An 11,516-nucleotide genomic window follows, 5' to 3' on the forward strand; every position below is an offset into this window, starting at 1 on the left:
TGTGTGTGTGTGTGTGCTGTTCTCAGGCTTGTGCCCTGGCAACTGTGAAACCGGTTTTTTTGTTTGTGTGTGTGTGTATGTGTGTGTGTGTGAGTGCTGTGTGTATGTGTGTGTGTGAGTGCTGTTCTCAACCCTGGGCACTGGCGATTATGCAAAAGGTTATGTGTATGTGTGTACTTGTGAGTTTGTATGTGTGTGTGTCAGCGCCATTCTCAGCCCTGTACCCTGGCCACTGTGCAACCAGTTTGTGTTAATGTGTGTGTTTATGTGTGTGTGTGTGTGTGTGTGTGTGTGTGGTCCTCAGCCCTGGCCCTTGGCGGCTTTGCAACTAGTTTGTGTGTGTATGCTGTTCTCAGCCCTGTGCACGGGCGACTGTGCAACCAGTTTATGTGTATGAGTGTATTTGTTTGTGTGTGTGTGTGTGCCATTCTCAGCCCTGGGCCCTTGCAACTGTGCAACCAGTTGGTGTGTGTGTCTGTGTGTGTGTGTGTGTTCTGTTCTCAGCCCTGTACCCTGGTGACTGTGCAACCGGTTTGTGTGTGTGCCGTTCTCAGGCCTGTGCCTTGGCGATTGTGCAACCGGGTTATGTGTATGTGTATGTGTGTGTGAATGTGTGTGTGTGCCATCTCAGGCTGCTGCCCTTGGGACTGTGAAACCAGTTTATATATATGTGTGTGCTATTCTCAGAGTTGTGCCCTGGGGACTCTGAAACTGGTTTTTTTTCATGTGTGTGTGTTTGTGTGTGCTGTTCTCAGGCTTGTGCCCTGGTGACTGTGAAACCCGTTTGCTTGTGTGTGTGTGTGTGTGTGTGTTTGTGTGCTGTACATAGCCCTGTGCCCTGGCAAATTCGAAGCAGTTTGTGTGTGTATGTGTGTGTGTGTGTGTGTGCTGTTGTCAGCCCTGTGCCCTGACAACTGTGCAACAGGTTTGTGTGTGAGTGTGTGTTGTTCTCAGCCCTCTGCCCTTGCGAATATGCAACAGGTTTGTGTGTGTGTGTGTGTGTGTGTTGCCATTCACAGCTCGGTGCCCTGGCGACTGTGCAACCAGTTTGTGTGTGTGTGTGTTTGTGTGCTGTTCTCAGCCCTGTACCCTGCAGATTCTGAAACAGGGGTGTGTGTGTGTGTGTGTGTGTTGCCATTCACAGCCTGGTGCCCTGGCGACTGTGCAACCAGTTTGTGTGTGTGTGTGTTTGTGTGCTGTCCTCAGCCCTGTATCCTGGAGATTCTGAAACAGGGGTGTGTGTGTGTGTGTGTGTGCCGTTCTCAACCCTGTGTCCTGGCAACTGTGCAACAGGTTTGTGTGGTGGTGTGTGTTTGTGTGTGCTGTTCTCAGTTCTGTGCCCTGGCTACTGTGCAACCAGTTGTGTATGTGTGTCTGTATATGTGTGTGTGCTGTTCTCAGCCCAGTACCCTTACAACTGTGCAACCGGTTTTTTGGTGTGTGTGTGTATGTGTGTGTGTGGTCTTCTATGTCCTGTGCCCTTGAGACTGTGCACCTGGTGTGTGTCTGTATGTTTTTGTGTGTGCTGTTCTCTGTCTGGTGCCCTGGCTACTGTGCAACCAGTTTGTGTGTGTGTGTCTATGTGTGTGTGTGTGCTGTTCTCAGCCCTGTGCCCTGACAACTGAGCAACACGTTGTGTGTGAGTGTGTGTTGTTCTCAGCCCTCTGCCCTTGCGAATATGCAACAGGTTTGTGTGTGTGTGTGTGTGTGTTAGAGTTGTTTTGAGCCCTGTGCCTGGTGAATATGCAACCAGTGTGTGTGTTTATGTTTATGTGTGTGTATGCTGTTATCAGCCCTGTGCACTCTCGACAGTGGATCCGGATTGTGCCTGTGTGTGTGTGTTTGTGTGTGCCATTCTCAGCTCTGTGCCTTCGTGACTGTGCAAAAGGTTTGTACGTGTGTGTGTGTGTGTGCTGTTCTCAGGCCTGTTCCCTGGCAACTCTGACATCAGTTTGTGTGTGTGTGTCTGTGTCTGTGTTTGTGTTTGTGTGTGTGTTCTGTGCTCAGTCATGTGCCCTGACAACTGTACAACCAGTTTGTTAGTGTGTGTGTGTGCTGTTCTCAGCCTTGTGCGCTGGCGACTGTGCAACCGGTTTGTGTGTATCTGCGGGACTGCTGATCTCAGGCCTGAGCCCTGGCTAGTGTGCATCCGGTTTATGTGTATCTGTGTGTGTTTTTGTGTGTCCCTTTCTTAGCCCTGTGCCTGGCGACTGTGCAACAGTTGTGTGTGTGTGTGTGTGTCTGTGTGCCAGTCTCAGCCATATTCCTTTGGGATTGCGCAACCAGTTTTTGTGTGTGTATGTGTGTGTGTGTTTGTGTGTGTGTGCCGTTCTCAGCCCTGTCCTTGGCAACTGTGCTGTCGGTTTATGTCTATGTGTGTGTGTGTGCCATTGTCAGACCTGTGCCCTGGCAACTGTGCAACCGGTTTTTGTGTGTGTATGTGTGTGTGTGTGTGTGTGTGTGTTAGAGCTGTTCTGAGCCCTGTGCCTTGGTGACTGTGCAACCATTTTATGTGTCTGTGTATGTGTGTGTGTGTGTGTGTGTGCTGTTCCCAGCCTTGTGCACTGGCGACTGTGCAACAGGTTTGTGTGTGTCTGTGTGTGTGTGAATTATCAGCCCTGTGCCCTGGAGACTGTACAACAGGTTTGTGTGTGTGTGTGTGTGTGTGAATTCTCAGCCCTGTGCCCTGGAGACTGTACAACAGGTTTGTGTGTGTGTGTGTGTATGTGTGTGAGAGCTGTTTTCAGCCCTATGGTCTGGCGAAGGTGAAACCAGTGTGTGTGTGTGTGTGTGTGTGTGTGTGTGTGTGTGTGTGTGTGTGTGTACCATTCTGAGCCCTTGGGCTGGCGACTGTGCAACTGGTTTGTGTGTTTGTGTGTAAGGGGATGTGTGCTGTTCTCAGCCCCGTGCCTGGCGACTGTGCAACCGGTGTGTGTGTGTGTGTGTGTGTGTGTGTGCTGTTCTCAGGCCTGTGCCCTGGCAATGTGCAAGCGGTTTGTGTGTGTGTGTGTGTGTGAATTCTCAGCCCTGGGCCCTGAAGACTATACAACTGGTTTGTGTCTGTGTGTGTAAGGGGATGTGTGCTGTTCTCAGCCCTGTGCGCTGGCGCCTGTGCAACGTGTTTGTGTGTGTGTGTATATGTATGTCTGGGAGTGCTGATCTCAGCCCTATGCTCTGGAGACAGTGAAACCGGTTTGTGTGTGTGTGTGTTGTTCTCAGCCCTTTGCCCTGGTGAATGTACAACAGGTTTGTGTGTGTGTGTCTGTGTGTGTGCCATTCTCAGCCCTATGCCCTGGCGACTGTGCAACCAGTTTGTTCGTGTGTGTGTGTGTGCGCGCGTGTGTGTGTGCCATTCTAAGTTCTGTGTCCTGGTGACTGTGCAACCCGTTCGTGTGTGTGTGTGTGAGTGTATGTGTTTGCCGTTCTCAGGCCTGTGCTTGGCGACTGTGCAACCCGTCTGTGTCTGTGTGTGTGTGTGCTGTTCTCAGCCCTGTGCCCTGGTGACTGTGCAACCGGTTTGTGTGTGTGTGTGTATGTGTGGGAGTGCTGATCTCATCCCTGTGCTCTGGCGACTGAGAAACCAGTTTGTGTGTGTGTGTGTTTGTGCTGTACATAGACCTGTGCCCTGGCAATTGTGCAACCAGTTTGTGTCTCTGTGTGTGTGTGTGTGCTGTTCTCAGCCCTGTGCCCTGGCGACTGTGCGACTAATTTGTGTGTGTGTGCGTGCTGTTCTCAGGCTTCTGCCGTGGGGACTGTGAAACCGTGTTATGTATGTTTGTGTGTGTGTTCTATTCTCAGCCCTGTGCCCTGGCGACTGTGCGACTAATTTCTGTGTGTGTGCGTGCTGTTCTCAGGCTTCTGCCGTGGGGACTGTGAAACCGTATTATGTATGTTTGTGTGTGTGTTCTAGTCTCAGCCCTGTACCCTGGCGACTCAGAAACCAGTTTGTTTTCATGTGTGTGTGTCTGTGTGTCTGTGTGTGTGCGTATGCTCTTCTAAGCCCTGTGCCCTTGCGACTGTGCAAGTGGTTTGTGTCTCTGTGTTTGTGTGTGTGCCATTCTCAGCTCTGTGCCCTGGCTACTGTGCAACCAGTTGTGTGTGGGTGTGTGTATGTATGTGTGCTGTCCACAGTGAGGACTTCCAACCCTGCCAACCTCTTTGGATATCAGTCCCACTCATGAGCCATTCCCATTCACCTTCCACGATATACCATAGAAGTAGAAGAGGACACTGACTTGATCAATTAGCGAGTGAAAACATCAACCGGGGCAAAAAAAAAAAAAAGAGCGGTGCTTACCAAAGTCCATTATCCTGGATCAGTAAACCAAAGTTCCGCATGTGTGCAAGTTGCTTTTCAGAATTGTTGGTGTGTGAGTGTGTGAGTGTGTGTATGAGTGTGTGTGTGCATGCACGCGCGTGCAAACACATGTGCGCTGGGCAAAATGTGTGTGTGAACTCTCTGAACTGGCCTGGCTGGGGGATGGAAGAATGCACACTGAAAACATGAAAGAGCTTGTGTAAAGTACGACGATCTTGGGGCGGCAGAAACACTGGTGAAAAGCCCTGGAGAAAAGCCCAGGGATCTCACCCACGGAGCAAGCTGTACATGTAAACAGGCATGTAAGTGTAAACACGGATCCCTGAGGAGAAAGGAGAGGCAGGCCAAAAGCACCTGAGGCAAGTCAGGGAGGATGGTAAGGAGCAGAGCCAGAGTGGGCCAGACTCCCCGGCACAGAAGAGGGGCTACGCACAGCCCTTAGGACACCCGGCCACAAAGGGTTTTCTGTCCTCAGGTGAAGGAGCATTCTTTCCCCGACATGACCAGCCATATGAACACAGCTTGCCCTTTTCTCTAAGGTTTGGGAACTGTAGCAGCACTTAGCGCTGCTACGTGCAGCCTTTGCCAGTTTGAAACATCACTCCTTAAAAGGGTGTCCTAGGTTGATCCTCTCACCTGTCCCAGTCCCACAGGCCTGGGCTGATGGGGTAGGCTGGCATGTGTTCTCACCTGGGGGCTGGATGAGAACAGAGCTACTTTGAAAGCGCCTCTGTACAATAAATGGGCAGACTTCAATTCCTCTGGGTGAGTCATGGCTCTTAGCGGGACACTGTTCTTAGCATCTCCGGATTGAGAGATGTTTCATCTCTAAATCTCTCTCTACACAGAGAAGTCCAGGTTTGTGTCACATTTGGACACGTGGGCAACAGTCTTTTACGTGAAGCGCGGAACTCGTTATTTCCCGAAAGAATACATGCATTAAGTTTTCTGCCAAGAAATGTGGCATTCTCTCTGTTTCACCTGTGAAAATCTCACCACAAACTTCCCAAAAGGGAAATGGAATTCTCTATATGTTATATGAATCATGGGTGCACGTGTTATTTGCCGGCATGAAATTTGGAATTCTGTGTATTTCCCGTATGAAAACCTGGGTGCTGACTTTTGCACATGAAATCTGGAATGTCGTGTATTAAACTTAGGAACATCAGGCCACTGATTTTAGCACACAAAATATGGAATTTTGATGACTTTACGTATGTAATCCGGGGCACTGATTTTTCCTCTGTTGAATACGGATTTCCTTACATGTCCTTATCTTTCCTCTGTAAGAAAATCGTGGCAGAGACTTAGTCCATGAGCTAATGAACTGTTTATATTTCATGTAGGAGAATCTGGGTCGTGATTTTCCTACATGAAACATGCAGTTCTCTGTATTTAATGAATGAACATCCAGGCACCGATTTTCCTGCCTTGAATATGGGTTTCTCTATGTCGGCATTTGAAACTCCAGGCACGGAGCTTTTCCCCGCGAAATATGAAATTCTGGTATTTCACGTTGAATTGGGCATAAACAAGGTAACACGAAATACGGAATTTTTCATCTTTCTCATTTGAAAATCTGTGTGCTGACTTGCGTTATGAGTTACAGAACACTGTATATGTAACAACTGAAAGAATTGGCCTCGATTTTCCTACACAAAATATGGAATTTTCTATTTCATACATAAAGTGATTTTCACGCTTGAGGTATGAAGTCACTGTCAATGAAAACACGAAGTCAATCCTTGTTCAAGATGATGAACAGGTAAGTCAAAAACCTTGAGCATGTGACCACACCTGAAAGGGGAACCCTGAATGTTCTGAAACTCTGAGACTGGATAAAACCTGGTCTTTTATGCAAAATGGGGGGACAGAAGTACTAACTAAGAGCCCTAACCCCAAGACCTGGATGTTTCCTCTTTAGCCACACTCACTCTTGAGCAGGGTTGCTTTAAAAAGCCACATGTAAGAACAATCAGTCTGGGGACAGCGGACAGCCGTGGTCAGCCGGCCTGGTGTGAATTCACATGCGAGCTCTAAGGCAGGTCAAGCGGGGATTCTAGATCCTGGCTGCTACCATTCAAATTGCCAATTAGACATTCACGGATTATGTGACCCCGGACAACCTGTTTGACCTGGCCAGATCTCAGTGTGCTCATCTGTAACATGGGTGTGAGGACGTCCCTGAAACCCCACTGGTTGAGACCTAGCCTTCCAATGTGGGGGGTACGGTTTTGATTCCCTACTCAGGGAGATAAGATTCCCCAAGCCTTGTAGTCAACGACACCAAAACGTTTTGAAAGAAGGAAAGTACAGCAATATTACAACAAATTCAATAAAGACCTTACAAATTATACACATTAAACAAAAGTGTTACTGATATGAAGCCCAATGAGACATTAGGCTTTCTCTCAAAAGACATTAGGTGTTCACTCAAAAACCCGCTTTCATTCTACAGCTGTCTAGCAACTCCTGTTCTAGGCCCCAGCAGGGAGCAGAAGGGACTCCCCAGAGAGCTGCAATTCTGGTGGTGATTTTCACTCCCCGGGTTCTCCAGACATGAACCTGCACATCACTCCAGAGCACCCTCATCCGACAGCAAGCTTTACTTGCCCGGATTAGACAGTGAGCATGAAAGCACTCGGCAAATTAAGAGAGAAGTAGAGAGGAGGGCTGGGGTGGTGGACGGGACGCTTTGGGAATCTGGGATTACCAGGTGCAAACTCTTATACGTAAAATAAACAACAAGGTCCTCCTGTGTAGCACAGGGAACGACAATCAATATCCTGTGGTAAGCCATAATGGAAAGGAATATGAAAAAGTATGCGTGTATATAACTGAATCATTTTCTTGTACCGTCGAAATTAATACACCCTTCTACATCACCTATACTTCAATAAAATAAGTTTTAAAAGACAGAAGACAGAACCTAAATGGAGAGTGTGCCCACAAGTGAACACAGAGCAGGCAAGCCTGGCCACCACATCCCTAACAAGGACCAGGCCAAGAGAACAGGCGAGTTGGGGAGGGATTCCACCACTTCCTGGTCCCCTTTAATTCCTGGAAAGACCCAAAGCTGGGCTTCCCCAATCCAACCACGGGCACTCACTCTGCTAGCGTACTCGGCGGTGCCTGCAGCGACATCAGCTGAAGCGGTGGCGATGGGCGGGCTGACCGAAGATGCAAGGGTGCTCGTGGGTCCTGAGCTGGGGACCAGGGGCGACGAATCCGTGTTGGTCACCAGGGTGATGGTGGAGGTTGATGGCTTCTGTGTGATCTCGTTCTGCTGGACACCTGAAAAAGCAAATGTGCTTGGTCTCCCCACCGCCTGGGGAAGGCTGTCCCAGCTCCAAGCGGCGGTGGGAGCAGGGCCCAATCCACATTCTTCGAGTTTCTCTGCTTTCAAGGGAAAACGACTCTCACCTTAGCCAAATTTGAGCAAGGCTCCACGGAGCCCTTTCTCAGTAAGGCCTGCACCTGGGTCTTTAAGTTTCCAACAGCTCAAGGCTGCATGCCTTGGATGACCCCCACCCCTTTAAAGTCCCCACCTACGAAAACTCAAGGCTGCCAATAGAAGTGACTATGTGCTCCACTCAACACTTAAGGATAGGGCCCGTTGCCCAGTCTCTACGGGAGGGCAGAAAGCCTGCCTTTAAGAGGTAACAGGGTTAGCAAACCCAGATATTCCGCATGGACCAACACCCCCTGCGCACGTTCTGTCAAACTGTCATTTTCTGACTCTATAGACTTCCCATGATTCCCCTTGCCTATTCCCAAATTCTCCCTTTAAAACCCCAGTTCCTTGTGTACACATTGGTGTTGGTGTCAGTTCATGCTGGACATTTGGCCCTCCTGCAATAGTAAATAGAGGACTAAAATGTATCCAAAGCAATCGATAGGGTCAGTGTAGTCCCTATAAAGCTACGAGCAGTATTTGTCAGAGCACTAGGACCAGTCATTTCACAATTGGTATGGAAATCCAAAACACCTGGAAGAGCCAAAGCAATCTTGACAAAGAAGAATGGAACTGCAGGAATCAGCCTGCCTAACTTCAAGCTATACTACAAAGCCACAGTCATCAATGCAGTATGGTACTGGCACAAAGACAGAAACATAAGTCAATGGAACAAAAGAGAAAGCCCAGAGATACATATCCGCACCTACGGACACCTTATCTTTGACAAAGCAGACGAGGATGTACAATGCAGAAAAGACAATCTCTTCAGCAAGGGGCGCTGGGAAAACTGGGCAACCACGCATAAAAGAATGAAACTACAACACTTGCTAACACCGTACACAAAATATAAACTCAAAATGGATCGAAGATCTAAACATGAGACCGCAAACGATTACACTCCTGGAGGAAAATATAGGCAAAACACTCTCTGGTGTAAAGCACAGTAGGATCCTCTCTGGCGAACCTCCCAGAATAATGGGAATAAAAGCAAAACTAAAACAAATGGGACCTACTTAAACTTAAAAGCTTATGCTCAATGAAGGAAACTACAAGCAAAGTGAAAAGACAGCATTCAGAATGGGGGAAAATAATAGCAAATGAAGCAACTCGTACAGAATTAATCTAAAAAATATACAAGCAACTCCTGCACTCAATTCCAGAAAAGTAGGCGACCCAGGCCAAAATAAAAAAATAATAATAATCATGGGCCAAAGAAGTAAACAGACATTTCTCCAAAAAAGAAATACAGATGGCTATCAAACACATGAAAAGATGCGCAACATCCCTTACTATCAGGGAAACGCAAATCGAAACCACAACGAGGTACCATCTCAGGCTGGTCAGAATGGCTGCTGTCCAAAATCTACAGACAATAAACGTTTGAGAGGGGGCAGAGAGAAAAAGAAACCCTCTCACACTGTCTGTGTGAATTTCAAACTAGCACAGCCACTATGGGAACAACGTACAGACTGCTCAAAAACCTGGAATTAGAACTGCCATACAATCCAGCAATCCTTCTGCTGGGCATACACACCGAAGAAACCAGAATTAAAAGACTCTCGTGCCCCAGTGTTCGTCGCGGCTCTCTTTACAACAGATAGGACGTGGAAGCAGCCTAGATGTCCATGGGCAGACGAACTGGAGACGAAAGCCGGGGTAGATATAGACAGTAGAATATTACTCAGCTCTTAAAAAGAATGCATTTGAATCAGTTTTAATGAGCTGGACGCAAGTGGAGCCTCTTATGCAGAGAAAAGTCAGTCAGAAGGAAAAATCCACGCATATATATGGAATTGAGACAGATGGAATTAACAGTGACCCTATATGCGAGACAGCAAAAGAGACACAGATGTAAAGAACAGATTTTGGGACTCTGTAGGAGAAGGCAAGGGTGCGATGGTTTGAGAGAATAGCATTGAAACATGTATATTATCACATACGAAATACATCGCCAGGCCAGGTTCGATGCACGAGACAGGGAGCTCAGGGCTGGTGCACTGGGATGACCCTGAGGGATGGGATGGGGAGTGAGAATCAGGACGGGGAATGCATGTACACGGCTGATTCGTGTGAACGTATGGCAAAAAGCACCACAGTAATGTCAAGTAACTCACCTCCAATTAAACTAAACTTTTTAAAAAACATACAGGATAACAAAGAGCGAGCAGAAAATACTTTAAACGAGTGAGAATAAAAACACAGCGTATCAGAATTCGTGAGATGCAGATCTAGACGTGCTTATAATTTTAAATGCTTGTATTAGAAAAGAATAAAAGCCTAAGCCAGTGGAAAGAGAAATGGCAAACTCCGTCAAGGCTTTCAGCAAAGGCCACATACAGGAAACGTGAGGGAGGGGTGTGATTAGCCGGTGCAAACTTCTTGCTGTCACATCTTGTATTCTTGAGGTGAGCTGGTGGCCAGCTAACTGTGTCCTGCAATCCTCAAGGGAAACAAGTATGATTCCCTATCCCCTGAAAGGAGATTCCCCAGATTGACTTTCACCCTCCAAGGTCCTGGTTGCGAGAAGGGGGTCCCCGTATAGCCTGGTAGTCCCAGCTGGAAGAGGCAGGTCTCAGTTCTCTGTGCCCTCCTCTTACCAAGGCCCCCACACACTGCGCGGCCACCTTCCATGAGGGAGCCAGGTACCCAGCACGCAGCTGACCCTCAGCCTCCTCCGTCTACCCAAATGGGGAGCTCGGTCCTGTAGACTATGACCCATGGACATTGCCACAACCATTCGGACATGGAGGTGGGCATGGGACACGGTGGCCGTTGCTTTGAAACCTGGGCCAGGCCGCTGAGTGGCTCCAGCAAGGCCTCCGGGACTCTGCAAGACACAGCCTGTCCTCACGCTTGTCCAAGCGCCACAGTTCATTACCCAGCCCAAGGCCCAAGGGCCTGGAAGGCCCTGTGGGAAGGCTTTGATATCTCTCTCAGTGCATTCAGCTGAGAGGCTTTCTGTTGGTGGTGTTGGGTTTGCGAACTTCCCTAATGGTCTTGGGCTGAGGCCTGCAGCTCCGTTTTCCATCCTGCCTCTTTTACAGTGTCTTCCTGGATGAGCTGAGTCAACCTGTGACTAAAAGATGGTAACGTGGACCATCGGGGCCCATTTCCACTGGCCCGATGACCACATCCTACTCTCTTTCTATAACGCAGGGCTTTCAACGTGACAATGTCGTGTGATGTAAAAGCCTTCATCTTCCTCGAACTCAAGTATTTAACTCAGCATACTCTCCTCAAGAACATGTACTGCAAACGGGGCTACCATTTATTTTTTCACTGCCGGAAGTATACTTGACATGTGATGTACTTCCAACCATTATTTTGGGGCCATAGTCATGTTACAGTGTTTCTTTGGTTTCTGCTGTGCGTGAATCAAGTTTTAGCTGTACGTGTATCCCGTCAATTTTGGATTTCCTTCCCATTTAGGCCACCACAGAGCAGTCGAGTCCCTTTCTTCTTTCACTTTTCTCAAAACATAGTACTTTTTTCTTTTTATTAAATTTAACTGGGGGTTAATTATGATACAATATTGTAATGGCTTCTGCCATGCATCAACATTAATAAGCCATAAGTACACAGGGGTCCCAGCTATCCTGGAGCCGCTCCCACATCCCTGCCTACGCTATTCTTCGGGATTGCTCCAGAGCACTTGCTCTGCATTCCCTGATTCATGCAGATGAAAACCAGAAAGATGATTTTTCTGCATAAAATATGCAATTGTCCTTCTTTCACATGTGA

The 11,516-nt window shown here is 48.1% G+C and overlaps 1 pseudogene; it reads left to right on the top strand.

The window, feature by feature from the left end:
• The window catches only part of LOC132344452 (zinc finger protein 280A-like), a 138,232-nt pseudogene extending 130,486 nt beyond the window's left edge, over nucleotides 1–7,746 (top strand).
• The last annotated feature ends 3,770 nt before the right edge of the window (nucleotides 7,747–11,516 follow it).

Source organism: Bos taurus, chromosome Y (genome assembly GCF_002263795.3).
Source record: "Bos taurus isolate L1 Dominette 01449 registration number 42190680 breed Hereford chromosome Y, ARS-UCD2.0, whole genome shotgun sequence".
In the NCBI taxonomy this organism is placed as follows: domain Eukaryota; kingdom Metazoa; phylum Chordata; class Mammalia; order Artiodactyla; family Bovidae; genus Bos; species Bos taurus.